Below are 20064 nucleotides of genomic sequence, written 5' to 3'. Positions count from 1 at the left end.
TCTTTATTGAAGAATAGTCTCCATTTCCAAGTCTCAGCGTCCCAGCTCTACGTCTGGACTTTAGACCGGCGAAGCTCTGTCTGAGTCTCCGCCCCCTGTGCACCAGTTTAAGACTCTAATCTTACTCCACCTCTTCCTTCTCTCTCTCTTCCTCTGGGTCTTACTACCCCCCGGGGTCTCTTCCCTCCTGGACTCTTCTGACGCAGACGTTGACCCCTCTGACTCCTCCCCCTCTCTTCGGCGGGCTTTAGGACCTGGCTCCCTACCCGGGCTGCCCACCTTGCCGCCCTCCTGTACATTTGAACTTGGCGCGCGCGCGCGTTTAACTTTCCTGATGACCGTTTCCTCGCTCCCTGACGAGGGTGTGGCCACTCCTGCCTCACGTTCTCCCTCTGCCTGCGCGCTCCCTGATCCCGATGCCTTGGACTCCTCCCCCCTACTGCCCTCTGGGGGGGACGCTGGTCCGGATTTCCAGCTGCTACTCTCTGAGTCCCCTCTGGCCCCTTCTTCCCGAGGTGTCCCCCTGGGCACTCCCCTTGCCCTGACTATGGGGGCCCCTTTCTGTGAATCCTCCGAGTCACTGGAGAGACTCAGAGACCTCGGACTACTGTCGTAGCTGACATTTCCTTCGGACTCCTCCCCCTCGCTCTCCGTTTCCTCCCTCTCCTGTGACTCTGCTCCTGAACCCCTGACATATATATATTTTCTCGTCAACAGAAAGCTCATTAAGGTTCCCTTCACTTTTGTGACTATTTTTTTTTCTGTTTGAAAAGTCCAACAAATAATTCATATATGTCACTAGTAATCATATCTTTCTCCATTATTAGAGCTTATAGAAGTGAAGTATTTAATACAAAGGTATTATCCCACATTGATTTATAGTTTAGCTTAATCCTAATCCAGAACTCTCTGTGTATAAGTAATAGTGGATATCATTATTATTTAATATTGCTGTTTATTTGATTTCCCACCTGCCCTGCACCAGAAGGCCCAAGGTCGCAGTTTTAAATACAGTTTTAAAACAGTTTAAAACTAATTCCAGTTAAAAGAATAGGGTGGGTCCTAAAATATATCTGTCTCAGATGTCAGAGGCCAGGGTAAAGAGGAAACAATTGTGGAACCTACTTAAGAGTGGTACCTCTGGGCACCCCTGGGGGGAGGATGCCCTATTTTTGGCTTCCACTTCTTGAACCTCTGAGGGTGGTGGAACTCCAAAGAGTTGTTGCCATGTAGGGAACGTATGAATAGAGGATTCCTGGATGCCAGGATCCAGGTTTGGGGCAAGAGCCAGGTTTTAAATCTCCAGCAGAGATTTAAAAACACAAAATATGAAACAAAGTGTGGAAATATAGGCTGTTAGACCTTTAAAATATGCCCTTGTGAGTTCCTTCCAAAGTTTCCCTCTTCCCCAACATGGGGAAGTAAACATGGTTTACTTACAAGCTCTCCAAAGTTCAGATTCATGTTCCTTCCCATGCAGCATTCAGAAAAAGTTGAATAGGCTGTAAAACCTGGCTTAGTTAAAGTGGTGAAAGTTCCTAAATTACTGGTATAGGAACTCAAGAGTGGCTTGTAGGAACCATGTGGTCTGAGCTGTGGCAAGAACCTTCTCGGGATCTGGACCTGGCACCTGTACTTTTTCAAGTTTTTAATTTCTGCTTCTTCATGTCCCTTCTAACAGCATGGGAGACTTATAAGCAAGCAGCCCAGAGTGAAAAAATAATAATAAAGTGATTCTCTTTTATTTTCCACAATTAACTTTAAAAAGAGACCATTTAAGTACCACATTCAGACTTTTATGCTCACAGTTGTACACGAACATTAGCCATATAATTACATTTGAGGTAAGGCCTTCCAACTAGGTCAGGCTTGAAGGGACGCTGTCCTGTAGTTTGTTCTGCCAAGGAAATGAGTCCCACACCCTCTGCTCTTCATACATTCAGCTTAGCCCTGAGTTTGATGCAAAAACCTGAGCCAATATTTAGTTAGCTCAAAGGCAAAATGTGGAAGAATTCCCCCTGCTCGCTCCCAAATGATGGGATAGACATCAGGGTGCTGTTTCCTGCAGCAATAAATTATGTAATAGACATTTAAAACTGTAAGCAAATGGACAATCGATGTAGATAATTGCATTTTTCTGTGTTTTTATCTAATTCGGAATATGTAATACATTTAGTAAGATTTATGCATTTTCAGCATTGAATTCATGCCAGAAGCTTCTTCAGTACTAAAAGAGCCCTGCAATATGAATGCTTTGTAGAGTCTAGATTGTGAATGTGAGGGAAAAAAGAAACCCAAAGCTATAATTCAAAGTTACTGTAAATAATAATAGCTCTCAGAAATGTGCTTATAGGAACAAATTAGAATATATGATTTACAACAGTGCTGTATAGATTTATTAACCACCAGCTTAAATGAAGTAATTTTACAATATGGAAAATAGGAGTCTTCAGCTTTTTCCTCTTCTTTTTTAAAAATTGTATTACAATTGTTTCATTACAAATTGAGATAATAACTACGTTATAGTACCTTTTGAGGTGTACCATCCTTTTCATTGTTATTTCATGTGAATAGGTTTCTAACACTGTCTCACATGTCATTGATGGGAGTTACTCATGACCTCTTAGTGCTGTCTCAGATGGTTTGGTGTGCAGCTCTACCATCCTAACATGGGTCCAATGAGATATTGATCATTTGTAACCATTGTGGAAATCAGGGATAGGAAACCTGTGTTCTTCCAGATGTTGTTGGGCTACAGCTTCCATCCCTGATTATTGGTCATGCTGGCTGGAGCTGATGGAACTGAGAGTTCAGTAACATCTGGAGAGCCATAGGTTTCTGACCTAGGAGGTAATGATAAGAGAAAATGGCTCACGGGGGCTCCAGTTAAGGTACAGCTTTGCACCTGTAGTATAAATTCACATTCTTAGTACAAAAAGGAGTATGTCTTCTCAGGCAATATCCTGTGCCCTCATTCAATTAGCGCAAGGATTTATGCTTGTGTAGCAGAACTTGCCCTCCGGACATCCATCTGCATGTGCCACACACCCTCCCCAGTTGTACTCTGGAGAGTTGAGAGAACCCCAAAACAAATTTGATAGGGTGCAGAGAAAGGCAAGTGGGGGAAACTGCATTACACAAGGGTAAATTCTTGCACTAATGAAAAAAGAGACTTTGGATACAAGCCATATCTTTGATTGTCCTCTCTTACTGCACCATCTATCTATCCAGTTATATTTAGTATGAGGGAGCCATTCTTTAACTTATTTTCTTCTGTGCCTTCTCTGCATATGCAAACACAAAATGTTCCCATCCACTGGGCAGCAGTAACTGCCCCAGCTCTTTCAGTGTAAAGTCCAACAGATTCCAACTCCCATCATCATTATTGACCCTGCTGACCAGAGCTTATCAGGGTTGGGTAAGGTAAAGGGACCACTGACCATTAGGTCCAATCATGACCGACTCTGGGGTTGCAGCGCTCATCTCGCTTTATTGGCCGAGGGAGCTGGTGTGCGGCTTCCAGGTCATGTGGCCAACATGACTAAGCCGCTTCTGGCGAAGCAGAACAGCGCACGGAAACGCCATTTACCTTCACGCTGGAGCGGTACCTGTTTTTCTACTTGCACTTTGATGTGCTTTCGAACTGCTAGGTTGGCAGGAGCAGGGACCGAACAACGGGAGGTCACCCCCTCGTGGGGACTCGAACCACCAACCTTCTGATCGACAAGTCCTAGGCTCTGTGGTTTAACCCACAGCGCCACCTGGTCCCTACAGCGCCTGGAAGCTGGAGTCAAATAACATCTGAAGGCCCACGGATTCCACATCCCTGATTTACAGATTTTTGTTTTTGTTTTTAGAAGTCTTACAGGGAGAAGATTGGGTGGAAATTAGAAGTCAGAGATGGAGCTCAGTAACCCTTCTTTCCTCAGGTTTGGATTCTTTGGTTGCCAGGTATTTTAGTCTTGGCAGCATTTTGAGGTTTTGGACAGATATCTTTAGATATTTCCATTATTGTTTGTTCATGGTGTCTGATTTTAAATGTCTACATGTTTTTTATTATATATAGATTCAGACCGTGGTACATAGCTACTTTTATAAATAAAATAAGAAACAGCAGACACCCAGAGGGTTTCTGAAGAAGGAACAGACAATTTTAAATTAGATATTTTTGGAAAAGGTAAGCAAACAACAGAAACTTTGTAGATTAATTCAATCTAGCTGCAATAGTTACCTACACAATTTCCTCTCTTTAGCTTTGTTCAGATTTTCTTTTCAATGTAATAGACAGAGAAGGTGATTGAAAGATAATTGCTAGAAGAAGCTAACACTAAACATACCAATATGGCTTCTTTTGTGTTTTCTGCAACAATTGGATACTGGCTGAGAAATTCTGTGGCTCAGCAGCCTCTCCCCCTCTGCATCCTTTTCATTTTGTGATCTTACGATTCTGCTTCTATGTTGAAAGAAGGGTATTTGGCTGTATACATGACAAAGTCTATTAGATCTGAATAGGCTCACAGCCCCTCTTATTACCAAACATTTTCCTCCTTCACTGGCTTAGGATAAGGATTGTGCTCTGTTGCAGTTCAGGACTATGAATCACTATCTTATTCAGAGCAAACCTATAATTTTAGGGGAGTGCAGCCATGTTGATTGACATGTTAATAGATAACACTGCCTGTTGTCCACTAAGGCATGATTCACCCTGAAATGTTCTTGCTTTTTAAACAGATTATAAATAAGCATGGGGGGAAAGGGTAAATGTGAACAGAGATTTCCTTGTAGCACTGAGCTTTAGAAACTCTCAGACGAGATGCTTCGTTTTGACAAACCTAATAGTACTGCCTGAGGCAAAACAGAAAATGCCACCTGCCACCGCCACCTCCTCTGGAGCTTCCCCACTACCTCCATCACCTTTGCAGCCTGCCACTGCCTCCTGTTCCTCCACAGCCACTGCCCCTGCTGCAACCACTGCCTCCTTTGCATCCACTGCCACTTGCTCCTCCACAGCCACCATCTGAAGTAGCATGGGGCAACTTGGGGAAATCAACTGTTAAGGGCGCTCCTCAGCCAAAGGAATGCACAAGGCAGATAGTTAATTCATGGCCAAAGCTGGCACAGTCGTTTCTACGGCTCCAAATACTCCTGCACACCAGTCTAGCATCTAGGCAGCTCTTACCATGTCTGCACTCTGTGCAGCTGTTGCAGCAACAGAGGGCCATTCCCCTGCCACCAGTTTATGTACCTTCTCCCAACAGGATGTGTGCCTGCATAGAAGCTGCCTTTACTCTTCCCTCTTCAATCTCTTCCTGGTTCTGGGAGACCGTGGTGCAGGAGAGGGTGGGAAAGCATCCAGCCCTTCACATGCCGGACCTGCATCTTCCTTCTCCTCTTCTGACCCATCCCATACTTCACCCTCCAGCTCTGAAGTTTCTCTTGCCTCCAACTCTTGTCTCCTAGCCAGTACAGTTCCCCCCAATCACTGTCCTCCTCTCCCAATGCACACACATCAACGTTCTGCCAGTGCCTGACACCAGCACACTGAAGGCAGCAGGGGGATAAAAGGAGGCTGGAGAGGGGCAGGTGGCAAAAGCAGCAGGAGCCAACAAGCACAGAATGTGGAAGGCGGCACATTCCTCGAAGGCTAGATCTGCTACCTGAGGTGACTTCCTCACTGTGCCTCATGGTCAGGCTGGCCCCCTTTGTGATGAAGAATTTGCTTTCCTCTTTTGGCTTGAAAGAAGGTGAACCTGCACTTGGGGCAATGTGGTATTGCACAGCGGACACGAGAATAGCTGATGTAGCCAGAAGCCCACAATTCAAGCTGTAATTTAGCTTGAATTCACCGGAAACTATTACCTTACCTTCTTAGTCTCAGTCCTCCATCCATGAGAAGTAGAAATAACACATGATATAGTTAAGGATGATGGTGATGATGGATAGATTTATTAGGCTACCTCTCCAGCTGAAGGCCCCAAGGGAGGTCACAGCAGCTTGCAATGCAGCATTTAAAGCAGCTTAAAACAACACATTACAATTACAGAGAAATTAGAAGAATCTTAATTTTATTTCCATGAGCAAAGCTTGCCCCGCCTTCATTTTTCCTCTGTGTCACCATGTGCCCCCTGAAAATCTGCTCCTGGATTGGGGTATCCTTGGAAGTGGTGCTGCAAGTTGACACAGGAGGTCAGAGGTGGAGAAGAGAGTTGGTAGGTATCCCCCCCCCCCACTTCTTTTATGTGAACAAAGTAACACTTTAGAATTTGAGCAAATGCGCATTGAGCACATACATAAAATGCTATATAGATTATAAGGGAATGGTCTGGTCCATGACCCCCTGAAAGATGTTAAGAGTATCCCCCATCAGTTTAACAGAGCTCTCTTTTCTTCTCTTTCATACCCCCAAGAAACTATTCACGTGCATGCAAAAGAGCAGGAGGAGTAAATGTATGGCATGTATGGTGAGCAAACGATTTCCTGCTACAGACATCACTTTATTAAAGTGAAAGGCAAAAATAGGTTTCCTGGGTCACAAAGTTTAAGTCTCCAGAAACATAGTAATCCAATAGGCTAGATGTACACTGTTTGTAGATTGCAGAACATTTATAATATATGTTGCCTGTGTAACAGCTGTTATTTTCAAAATCAGTAAGCACCAGGCCTCAAGCTTGCCCAGAAATAAACACCTACTGAAAACGCAGGACGTTTATTATAATCATCATGGCAAATTACTGGGGCTTTTCAGACATTATCCTAGTTGTGTAGGAACCACGTTTCCTGAAACAGCTGTCATGCCACTGGGATATTATACACAGTGCTGTCTTTAGCATATGCGCTGCCCAGAGTGCAAAGATCCACCCAGTGCCCCAAATGTAGTTTAGCCCCCAAATTAACTTTTATTATGCTTATGTCAGACACCACACTTGCGCCTTATCTCTTGTTTTCGAAAGAAGGGAGGAAAAAGAAACAAACTTTTTTATTTGCTCATTTATGTACAATACACTTATACTTAAGTATACAACACTTATGCTTACAAGTATTGTTTAGGCACCTACTTAGGAGAAACATCAGGCGTGTCAAAGGTGCCGCTGACCCTGCTGCCGCGTAGCAGCTCAATACAATATGTTATATAATCTTTTGATGTAAGAGTAAATTTCGCGTCCACGGCACCATTGTGAATGACAAGCACCGCCCCTGGCGTGGCGCGTCTTTGGTAAATGAGCGCACAAAGTCGAAAATCCTTTAGTGAAACAGTAGGTATACATTTCGGTATATATGTATAGGTATAGGTATATATGTATTTTGTTTTTCTAGCTTGATCAAAATTATTTATTATTTCATAACAGGCAGATAGTTAAGACCTTATGCGGCTTCAGCAGTGGGTACCTGGCGCCCCCGAGAATTTGGCACCCGGGTGCCCCTTACCCCTTGCACCCCCGGGTAAAGATGGCCCTGATTATACAAGCAAACCAGTGACATAGGAGAGGGCTGATCATTTGCTTCCTTGACCACTCAGATGACACTCTGCAAGGACTGGTTCCATGAAAAAGGACCATGCAGTTGGCTTAATGTCACTAACAGTGGGAGCATTCCAGGGAGATACTTAGGAAGAGTTTCGACTTGGAAGTTACAATTAATGCCAAAGGCCAGTAAAATAATGCTGGTGGTGGTAATGATTCTCCATTGTGATCAATTTATTGTCTGGTGACTAAGCTAATCACACCCTCTTCAAAGGGAAAAGTATCATTGCCAGTGTGGAAGATATGCAGGTAAATGTAAGCTCTATTTATAAAGGTTCTGTTTAACCAATATTTTATTTAATAACACTAACTAGGAAGATCATTATTTTTTCCCTGTTGACAAAAGAAATTAAAACTCCACCCACACTTTCTCCACTGTGTTGTGAAATGCCATGTAATTTCAGTATAGAGCAATTTTCTTCTGGTTCCTCCAGACAAATTGATTAAATAAACAGCCAAGCTGTAAATAAAGTAATGAATAGAAAGAAACACATCCCTCATTAAGGTTTGTAGCTTCTTGCTGTTCTTGCTGCTGATTTGTTAACTTCCTATGAATATCAGCATCTGAGTTAATAATCAAAGAAATATTCTGGTCAGAACTTGGTTAGCATTATATTGAACCTGCAGGAGAAGATATTAGCTCCTAACGGGATCCAAATTAGTTTAATGGTCATAGGCCAACAAAGGTCAAAAGATGAGGAGGGCTTCTTTATTGAAGTACAAACTGCTGCAAGGGAAGGCCCAAGCTAAACTGTGGCCCTTATTTCCCTTCATCTTGACTGGGCCAAGGGACAAATCTAGTTGTCACCCATTTATGTTTCCTTGTACAGTCGTATCTTGGCTCCCGAACGCCTTGGGAGTCGAATGTTCCGGCTCCCGAACGATTGAAAACCAGAAGTGGGTGTTCCAATTTTTGAACTTTCTTTTGGAAGCCAAACATCCAACAGGGCTTCCACAGCTTACAATTGGCTGCAGGAGCCATGTGGGCATTGGAGAGCACTTTTGGGACCAATGATGGTAACAGTGGTATTTAAACCCATGTGTACAAATATGGACCTAACCCAGTCACATAGGAAGTGGGTGGTGGGGTCTGTTTCAACAGCAGATGGGCCACATGGGTAAGGAATGGAGACCTTTCTCCATGACTACTTCTTATGTCCCAGTATCCCCTCTCCCCCAATGCTTTTGTCTCAATCAAGCATGCTTCCAGCACAGAACTTCAGACGATGAGAAAAGCACCTGGTAGGCAGCCTGTCGAGAGGTAAGCTGAGGATGGAAAGGATTCTGCACTCGACACCCATACACCAATTTTGCTGTTAAAATGACCCTCACCTCCCTTTTACAACAGATACAATAGATCTGTTATATATATAGTTTGGCCCTCATGAGTCTCAGAATAGATCATTAGGAAAATAAGCCCTATTAGGTAGTTCTAAATGGGGAGAATTACTGTGTCGAGAAAATATTGAGGGAACAAGTATCGAGCAGATCTGTGTGCACAGACTATGCACATACAACCTGGATGCATGGCAGCTGTCTGTGTGTGATTGGTGACTCTGAAAAACACAGAGCCCACATGAGTACAGTTTGTGCCCATGGAAGCTCTGGGCACACCAGACAGATCTATGCATTGACATTAGAAGAAAAGCCTGCTGCTATGATCTCAATATGGTCTCCTTCCACATACTGATTTCTTCCCCTTTGAATAGATCTGCATGATTTAACCTTTCCTAATGCATGCATCATAGGTTGTACACATGCACTATCATGGTAGAGTCATTCTACAGTTTTATGACCTTCCAGGTAGTGGTGCACTCAGTCATGTGCAGTTGCCTAATGCAAACAATGCATCATCTGTGAGAGTGGATTGTGTTTGGATGGAAAGCTTTTTTCAGTGCTCTGTTCCTTGATTGGCATCTAATGGCACATTCCTTGGAGGCATTTCTTGGCTGTAAGATAAAACTGCACAACATGTGCCGCCTTTACAGTTAGATTGCAGTGGATAATTAGAGTTGGGAGAAGTGTGCTCACATTTCAATTGGCAAAAGAATTCAAGGAAACACAGCAAATTATTAGATACCATAAGTCAGACATATTTTTAATTAATGAGCTACATGTCATTCCCAGTGCAGACTGCAGGCAGAATCTCACTTCATTTTTTTTTTTCCAAATCACAGCTCATCTTTAACTAGTCTTCCTAAGCATTCCTAAGTATGTTTTTTTAATGTCCTCCTTGATTGTTTCTATCTAGCTCTTTAAGAACAAATCCAGCTGTTAGCAATATTCACTAATTTCCTCAGACTTGAGTGGATTTTGAGAGTTTGAGGTTTAGTCTTTAAATAACTTTGGAGATTAAGCTTCTTAATGGTAATATTCTTTTTTAAGTTTATATGCTTATCCTGAAATCTTGTAATTGTAAAGCAAGAAGCCTTTAAATTAGTGCAAGCCTCTGGGCCAGCAGTTTATGGTGATGATACAGATCAAGACAAGGCTGTTTTGCCCACTGCTGCTACCAAATTTCCTTATTTAACCATGCATTCACTATCACTTTAAAAATGTATATTGGTATCTTTCAAAGGGTGTAATTCATGGAAGACGACACTAATGATGGCTACCAGCCATGATGGCTATGATCTACCCATAGCTGTCAACTGTTCCCTTTTTGTAAGGGAAATTCCCTTATTCCGAATAGGTTTCGTCGCAAGAAAAGGGAAAAGTTGACAGCTATGGATCTACCTATTTGGTTAGAGGGAGTAATGCTTAATACCAGTTGCTTGGGTCCTGCTTGTGGGTCTCGCTTTGGCTCCTCTAGTTGGTCACTGTGAGAGCAGGATCTGGCAGATTCTTCTTATGTTCCTTTGGGAAGGGCTTTTGCTACAGTGGGCATCTCTACTAATGGAAGGGGTGGGAATATGTCCCCCACCCCAATTTGTCCTTCTCCCTGGAGGTCCCCAGACAACCACCAACTATTCTGGAAAACATCCAGCTTTCTGGACATGATTTTTGAGGGATTTCTGAGGTTGCAACAACAACAAAAATCAAGTCACTTATTCACATTGAATTAGCAGAGGCATCAATTGGCTCAAAAGAAGATTAAAAGCCCTTCCATGAGAGCAAAGGGCACCATCTGGAATCCGTTCAAAATTTATAAGCAAAATACATTAAACATTAAACCTATTCTTTAAATTCCAGATTTTTAAAAAATGGACAAAACCCCCACTGGAACAGCAGGGCAGGAGATACGGTATGTAGCCATATATCTTTCTGCTATAGCTCCAGATTTGCATGTAGCCATTTTTGTAGCAGTCAGAGCCAGTCATTGTCCTTCATCAACATGAGGCCAGGAAATGAGCAAATGTGGAGCAGCGGAATAAACATCTCCAGATGCACTGATGGCAACACATCCAATAGTCTCTTGTATGTAGACCAGGGAAGGGCTTATGATCAGCGACAGAGGGTTGCATGATCCAACAAGGACTTCCATTTGCACAGCAGAACTGCCCCCCCCCCCAAATCTGCTCCAGAAAATTTAGGAGGTCAACAGAACAGATCTGGGGATATATGGAGGGAGAGGAGGACGGGGAAGTTCTCCTGCACAAGCTGAAGTTCATTGGATACAACCAGTGCCAGATTTAGGTTTGAAGGTAATGGGCCCTTTATATGTCCAGCTGTCCTTTGTCAACAACAAATTGTCACTTTTTTGTGTTGAATATATGCTATATGGTAATTTATGGACCTAATAGGTATCTAAAGCCATTTGCACACAACAAAATATGTATTTTATCAAAGTAATTGATATAGAAATGAGCAAACCAGTGATTTTTTTAGGGAGTAGGCTAGCAGGCGGGGCCCATTAACTGATAAGAGCCTATACAACACAAAATACTGTTGCTGTATGTAGTTTTTATTTTATTTGGTTTTTATGTTATATTTTGGAAATGTACATCCAGGGTTTTTTTATTTAAATTTTTTTTGGGGGGGGGGCAAGAGAAAGGGCCCCAAGCTATAGCTTGTTTAGCTTATACGTAAATCTGGCACTGGATACAACCCAGAGCTCATACTTTTCATACAGAACTTTCTTGATTTCCCCTTAGCTTGGTCTGCATTTACTTATTTATTTGTTTGTTTATCAACTACCCTCCATGAATTAGATATCAGCACAGTATGCAAAATAAGACCAGTTTAATAAGCTCCAGTACAGCACAGCTGGGAAAGATCTCTGCACAAGAGCAGAGAAAGGTGCTGTCAGAGAAAAGATGACTAGGTTCGACCGATGAGTTGTCTGATTCCATATAATATATATGATATATTTAATGTACGTATATATGTATGTAGGCATGCATGCATAAATAAAAATCGGATGACCACAGATATACAAACGTAGCTGTGTTTGCTTTTCAACATGGTGGAGCAGAGGGTACAATAAAAAAATCCCTTTTTATTCCATTCTCATTCCATTGGTGTAACCTTGCTCACTTTCTATACCAGCTACAAAATATCATCCATCGCTTTAATTTGTGTTCATTTGCCCTATCTGACAAGGGCAAGTTTTGTACAGCAAAAAAGAGAGGAAAAAATCAGCTGAAGAAGTCATTCGAAACTCCCCTTAGGTTCTTATTTTTTGAAGGGCAGATTTGATCATAGATATTCAGTTCACATGACTGAGTGGCATCTATTCCCTGGTTTCACCAAAGGCAGATTCTGACTGCTAATGCTCCACAAGCTTTGCTCCTTGATCATTAAGTTTGCACCGCATTCCTTGGCATTCTGCTCCATTCCAAACTTTTCCTTTAGATGTTTCTGCCTGCTCAAGTGAAGTGATCTTTGAATCTGAGCTCTGAATACTCAATGCGTAATTAACTGTGTATCTGTGGTGTTAAAATGGCTGTATCTCACTGTGGCTCAGACTGTCTTTATTTCCTCTTGTATTGCATTTTATTTTTTGAACCATCCCAGAAAACGTATATTATTGGGCAGCTTATACAAATATAGCAAATAAATGAACGAATAAATAAATAAATGAACGAATAAATAAATAAATTGTTCTTAATGTTTATATTTTTTGTGTACATATATTGTTTTCTCAGAGGGGTGAAAATGATGAGAATTCATAAAAAATGTATATATGAAAGTTATATAGAATCATAAACAGCATCACTGTCACTGAATCACTGGTTAAACCTGTAGCAGAGGGTGTTGATTTTTTGGCGCTGAATCTATAAGCTACTCTGACTTTCCCAATAAAGATCAAAATAATTCATCATCAAGATGCTGAACAGCAGTTTTACTGAAAAAGATTTTTTTACTAGGAGCATTTTGGTGTATATCTACATATTGAAGTAGAGGACACATTAACACGTGAACCAGAAATTGACTGGATGACAAATGAACAAGCCGAACATCCTAGTTAGCATTTAATACAGTGCTGTAAATCTTTATAAATCAAGCATCCAGACATGAAAAGGCAGTTTGCCATTTATAAAGTCAGAAGCTAGAGACAGGATAGCCTTCCATACACCATTTTAAAAATGATACCTGGACTGTTAGTGACAGCTAAAATTGAGCCTTCTTTACAAACAATTTATTCCAGTCTCTTCTTGGTCAAAGGGCATTCCTTCTCAAATCCAAAAAAACCCAAACAAACTAAACTCCAAACCCTAAATTACCCTTACTTGGAAGTTTAGATGGTCTCATTAGTGAATTGTCTTGTAAGGATTTGACTGTTTTGCTTTGTTGGTAGCCAGCGGCGGAGAGACATGTGGCTTGGGCATGCGGTAGGCCCTGCGGTGAATGCCGCCCAGCATTTTGTCACCCTCTTCAGTGGTGACACCCGGGGCGACCCTCCCCTACCGCACCCCCTTCCTCTGCCCCTGTTGGTAGCATGTTTAGAAAGTGTTCAGAAATGGAAAAGCAGGAATCCGCTTATGCCTGTTCAGCAGTACACAAGGGTATAGGATTTAATGTCATGGACAAATTGAACAAAGTACTTGCATCTAATGGACAAATACAACTGGACTCATGTACTGATCGATGGTTTTTTTAGTTCATAACAGTATTTATTCAGTTCAGAAGTGTGTGTGTGTGTGTGTGTGTTTAAATGTCATTTTTATTACAGTATTTGGAGAAACCCTAAAGGTAAAGGTAAAGGACCCCTGACTGTTAGGTCCAGTCGTGGACGACTCTGGGGTTGCGCACTCATCTCGCTTTACAGGCCGAGGGAGCCAGTGTTTGTCCCTAGACAGTTTTTCCGGGTCATGTGGCCAGCATGACTAAGCCGCTTCTGGCACAACGGAACACCAAAACCAGAGCAGCACACGTTTACCTTCCCTCCGCAGTGGTACCAATTTATCTACTTGCACTTGTATGCTTTTGAACTGCTAGGTTGACAGGAGCTGGGACTGAGCAACGGGAGCTCACCCCATCACAGGGATTGGAACCACCGACCAGCAAGCCCAAGAGGCTCAGTGGTTTAGACCGCGGCGCCACCTGCGCCCCTTGCAAAACCCCTATTAGGCTTAATAATCTGTATACATCTAAGGGCTACTTTCCATATTACAAAGTGCCTACATCTCTGGTGAAAAACAATGTACAATCCATACATAGATTATCATATGCGATGGCTATATTGCTAATTCACTGCTCCAATATACAGCCAAAGCCCTGTCTGATAGAAAATATGTGCTATGTGGTCTATTATTTCACAAATCTAGTCCAAAATATTTATACATTAATCTGTAATTTAAAAAAAGAAAGCCACAAAAATGCACACTTCAATACATATTTTAAACATATTTTCAAACCTATTTTCTAACTGTATTTTCTTTTAAAGTATGCTAATTTACACCCAACCACCCCCCAAAATACATTCTTACATGCATTTTGAATCAAAAACTGCACTGCAAAGTTCAGTAGGACAAAGTCTGAAGAATAAGTGTTTTTATTTGCACGTTATTTTCTATTGCCTTCCATTTATACCCTAGCTTTCTTCTGTCATAGAAGCCAAGGCTGGTAGATGCATGTTTGGCCAGTTCACATAGAAAATTACAAAGAATGAATTCTGCAAGTATTCCTAGGTGTGAGTAGTAATGGAAAATAAAGCCATACACAGTAATGTGTTGTTGTTGGTATTGTAAAAAAAAATCAAAATCAAAATCAGAATCCAGACTTTTATTGCTTAGCGCAGCCTCCATGTGTTATGCTCCAGAACTTCCCTCATGCCCAGCCAGCAGTTGTTTTAAAAACAGCATATATTGGGCAGATATACGTGCATAAAAGTGCATCTGTTAGTTAGTATAACATACAAAATGCATTATTGTTAGGGGAAATTGCCTACAAATTTGTGTTTATTAGGATAAATGAACACTAAAATGCTTATGAATGTTTGTGAGGCATTTAAAAGAAATTGCAAAGTGAGTTCCTGGACTACCTCATTCCTACATCAGTGTCCCAAGGTCATTCCTAGTGCAGCATCCTAATGCCACCACACTTTTGAGGGTGGTGTTTAGCTATTATATCATCCAGCTCCACATAGGTTTCTCTTCCTCATTCAAAATCTAAAGTCACTAGGGAGGGTCTCATTAAAGGAAAACCGGTGAAAAAGTGAAATACTCTTTTTATTCTCCTTAATATTTGCGGTTGTCAGGACGGGAAGATGTGGGGAATGCTGATGGCTTCTCAGGGGCTGGTTGGCAGAACGCCAGCTGCTAAATGGTGCCAGTTGTCTTCTTGAACTCTGTGTAATAAAAATGTCAGAAAGAGCACATGTTTGCTTGAGGGGTATATATTCTGATCCGGAGCCATACAGAGAGACCTTGACTGAACTAATCTAAGTTACAAATAAATAAAATAAGGGCTTGTCATTTGCCAGATGGGGTCCATATGAACCTAGGTGGTGATCAGTCACTGCTGAGGCCTTTGCCTGGAATAATTGCTCCAGCCGTCTTAGGTGAACTCATTTAAAGAACTGATTGATGGTCACAGAGGACCGTAGGAGAAACAAACAAACAAGTCGCTTTATAATGAAACTATTAGCAATACTGAGTTGCTGATATAAGTCAAGTGAAACAAGGGTGGTTTTTGTTCTTACTGGGTTAGGAAGACGTCACAGTGTGGATCTTGGACTCTTTGAGGCAAAGAAAATGCAATACTCGTATGGAGTAGTGATCTCTTAGTCCCACTAGAGCTAAGTGTGTGCATAATTTCTCTTCCATGGTACATTTTTTGATGTCTTGTGCCCCCTCGTAATAATATCAAACATTTTCTTCCATAGTTATATTGCGACCTATTTTAAACGTTAAAAGTCTAATTCATGCAAAGTAACGTTAAAATGGATTATTAATACAGCATTATGTACAGTCAATTAAGCAGAGAAAACAGAAATATGCCTTAAGGTATGGCTTGCTACTGATGCCACAAAATGGATGTTTAATGACCAGCCGAACAGTCATTTTTCAAGACATTGGTATGTTAATCATTCTAAATACAAATCCCCATTCTCCCTCAGTGAAATAATTATGGGTGTTTAAAGGTTAAATATGCAAAAAGTTCACATTGCTATTTAAAATATTTTATTTCCTGTAGGTAATTAAATGATTGTATTTGCATTGATTTGCAATAATATGGCGTACTTTTAAAGTCTCTCCTCAAACTGATTTATTGCTTAACTTTTACCTCAGACTGCTTTCTCAGAAAATGTAATCAGAAGTGTCTTATTGTGTTCTCAGGCCCTCTGTCTTCCATATATCTGGAATATTTGTTTAACCTTACAACCTCTTCACTCATATTTGATTGCTGCTGCTTTTCCTTACTATTTTGACATGAAGAGCCAGACCTACTCATGGAGTGTGGTGAACAGGCTACTTTTATGGGCTTCTCAAGGGCATTGAATCAACAGCAAGATACACAGGATTAAAACCAGTTCTCTTGCATCCACTGTATTTTGTTGAAACTAATTTCTCTAGTCCTGCTCTTACCAGGGCATTCCATGTGAAAGTTGTTTGTGTGTTTAATTTAATTATTTTATTTTATTTTTAAAAGAACCTCATTCAAATTCTTTATCTATAAAACTCAGTGGGCTGCCTTAGGCAAGTCACCCAGTCTAGCCAACCTCACAGAGTGAAATACAACACATATAGACAGTGTTGCATAGAGCTCTTTGGCAGAACTGTCAGTTGCAAATGTTATAAATCAAGTTAAGATAAAAAAATAGACCCTCAACTCCTTAGTAAAAATTGTCAATATGTGCCTTGTAGAGCCTATAAACTATAAATTGCCTGCAGCTTTTGCAACCCCCACCCCCCCAGTTTATAACAAGATTTCATTTTCCATTGATTAGGAGCAAAGAAAGACATGGAGTCCTCCTTTTCTCATAGGAAGTGGGAGCCCTTAGGCCAGGCTTCCTCAAGCTCAGCCTACAACTCCCATGAGTTTTAGCCTACAACTCCCATGTTCCTCAGCTAGCAGGACTAGTGGTCAGGGATTATGGGAATTGTAGTCTCAAAACATCTGGACGGCTAAGGTTGAAGAAGCCTGCCTTAGGCTGTCTGGACCATAACCTCTGCATAAATAATAATGAATAATGTCTCAGCAGCATTCATGATTCTGAGTAATGTCTCAGCAGCATTAATGATTCTTTGTTTCTTAAGGAAATGAATAGTTATGAATAATCTAAATGCCTTAACAGAATATTGATGATCCTTTTACTACTAGGAGTGGACTTAAAACAATCCAAAGACGCACTGGATTAATCAGGTTAATTGATTATGAATTGGGGATGTTATCTGTGCCTATTGACTTAAATCATTCTATGCATCAAGATCTACTGCAGCCAGACCTATCGTTCTGTGTAACACAGACGTTCTCACTTTTGCTTTTTGTCTTGTGAATGGATAATTGTGCTGATCACTCTTACCTTGATTTTTTTAAAAGAAACTCATTCCCCAATTTTTTTTTTTTTTGGGGGGGGGAATTAATTGGAAGTAACAGGAGGAATTTGCCTAAGAACAATCAGTGATACATACCATCTTACTTTTCCTATCACCACATTAATCCAGTACAATTCTCTACACAGTGAGCTGCTACATTATGACCAAGGGGGAGATTAAGCTGCTTGCATGAAAGCCTTTTGTGTTCTGGGTATGCTAAGATGTATATCTACCCAACACTCAATGGTCACACCAGAGCCTTTCCTAGCCTTGCTAGCACCAAACTGCTGCTCAGTTGGGAAAACATTATGCCCCAGAGGGAATGATAATCTGTGGTTTATCAGATCAAGAAGCACGTTCACTCTGCTCCTTTCTTTTCTCTAACATACTGGTACCTTAGCACAAACCACTGTTTTCTGTTATTTCCAATCCCAAAAAAGCCCTGTAATTTTGGCTTGCAGACCAGGATCAAATTGCAGTTTGCCTTTCCACTTGAAGTCAGAGATTGAACTAGAGTTTCCAGATTTGTATGTAACAGCGCACTGTGAATTAATAAACCCTGGAATTTTTGCATTTAGGTATAAGGAAGATGGGCATGGGCTCTCTCCCAATGAATATTCATTCATTGGAGCGATAGCCTTTTGTATGAAATAGGAATGAATAGATTCATCTAAATTTGTGTCTATTTTGCTTCCTTATTTTCAAATCCATTCTATCCCATTTGCACTTTAATGTGCAACTTTAAAAAACTACTATATATATATAGACATACATGTCTAACTCTAAGAGGTGATCTGCCTTGGCACTTTTATTATTATTTAAATAGACTTTTGCAATGTTGCATTTGGAGTCTCCCACTTCCTCATTTGCCTGTGTTGTTGGAATTGCCATCGGGGAGAATCTAAGTAGCAAACTTCCCCTTCCCTCTGGAGAAGCCACATATTTCCCGCACAACGTCCTTCAGCACATCATCATACCCCATTGCTTCCAATGGCAGTTGTAGACCCAAGTGGCTATTCTGTGTTTCAAAAATGTTTTAAAGGCAGCCCTTGGACCTCCTCTTTGGAGTGTGGATTCCATAGAAGAATATATTGTTATTCATGCACCAATCCAGGAAGTATGGATTGAGTTGGAAGGTTATTCCACCAAATTTCTCAAGCATCCCTAGTCTGAACATGGTCAGTGTTTCTGAAGGCCAGAAGAAGAAATCAGAACTGGGAACAGAACCTCCTCTTTCTCCCACTGAGTACTGCCAGTTCCCTCTTCAAAGGGCCGGGGGAAAAGCCAAGAATATGCTGAAGAGGCTGGCATAAGTGAAGAGGATGTGCCAGAAGGAAAAGGAAGTTTACTGCTTCCCAGTGGCAGGTAAACAAAGAAGTGGGAAATTGCAAATGGAACATCAAAAATGTTTTCCTCCATTAAAATAAATTAGAAAGTTCCTACTTTAGGGGCAGCTCTGCACACATACACACACATTTCTATGTCTATGATGAGGACCTACAGGGTTCAGATGAGAGTGTTTTTCTTTGATTTCCTATTAAGGAATTTTTGGTGCTATGTTTTCACCCTGATTTATGTGGCATCTACCCCCAATTGTATATAAAATAAAGCTGAGGATGAAAAAGAAAATGCTCAGGATAGTTTTCTTTAACCTTAGATGAAATGGTATGAAAAAATAGTCAAGGTGGAATGCATTTGAACTGCTCTGTCTAAATCAATACAGGGGTAGTCTGTCTTTGCAGTGATAAGGGGGGAAGATACAGTCTTTCCACTGAGGCTCAAGGCAGGAGAAGTCATGGGTTGAAGTCTAATCAAAAATGATCTCCCCCCCTTTTTTTCTGGGATGAAGCTTCAATCGATGATCTTGGAGCTTGGAGATTATCTATCAAACTGAGAAAAGCTGTTCCAGGCAGCAAGGACCTCTAATCAAATATTGACAGATGAGATCTTCAGGTTGATAAAAATAGATTTAAAACTCAGAGTGATGAGAATTATAGGCTACCAGTTAAAGTCTGATATAAAGTGTCTGATACAGTCTAAGCATCAACATCAATGTATTAAATTTCCTAAAATAAATTTTAAAAATTTAAAAATTCAAGCCAAGCCAAGCCAAATTCAGCAGATTAGTTTAACCTGATTCAGGCTGCAATCACATACACACTTACTGGGGAATAAGTCCCATTGAATTCAACGTAAGTTACTTCTGAGTAGACATTCACACAATTGCTCTGTCAGTGAATATTTTCCACTGGAGCAATAACTACGTCTGAGTGGGTCATTTAAAAGGGCTTTGCAATGTAAGAAAATGCCTTTCCTGTTTAGGGAACGAATAGATCCAGAACAGTTGCAATTGTAAGCTGGTGTTTGGTACAGGGTTTCTGGTCCAACGAACGCACTGATGATTATAGGGCATGCAGGAGCCATTTCAATGTTGCTTTCCCACTGGCTCTCAGCTTTAAGCAAACTGACCACACAAAGCATTTGTCACTCCAAGAAGTGGGCTATTTTGCATGCTGTTGCAAACCATATTTAAGTGGGGTCCAGTGGCTTCAGCTCTCCTGAGCTTTCATAGTACATACTGAAAGGAAGTGTGATAAGGAAGCGGGATGCTGAAATTGGCT

This window comes from Podarcis tiliguerta (assembly GCF_965153285.1).
Source record: "Podarcis tiliguerta genome assembly, chromosome: 9".
NCBI classification, from domain to species: Eukaryota; Metazoa; Chordata; class Lepidosauria; order Squamata; family Lacertidae; genus Podarcis; species Podarcis tiliguerta.
This window is presented reverse-complemented; position numbering follows the sequence as displayed.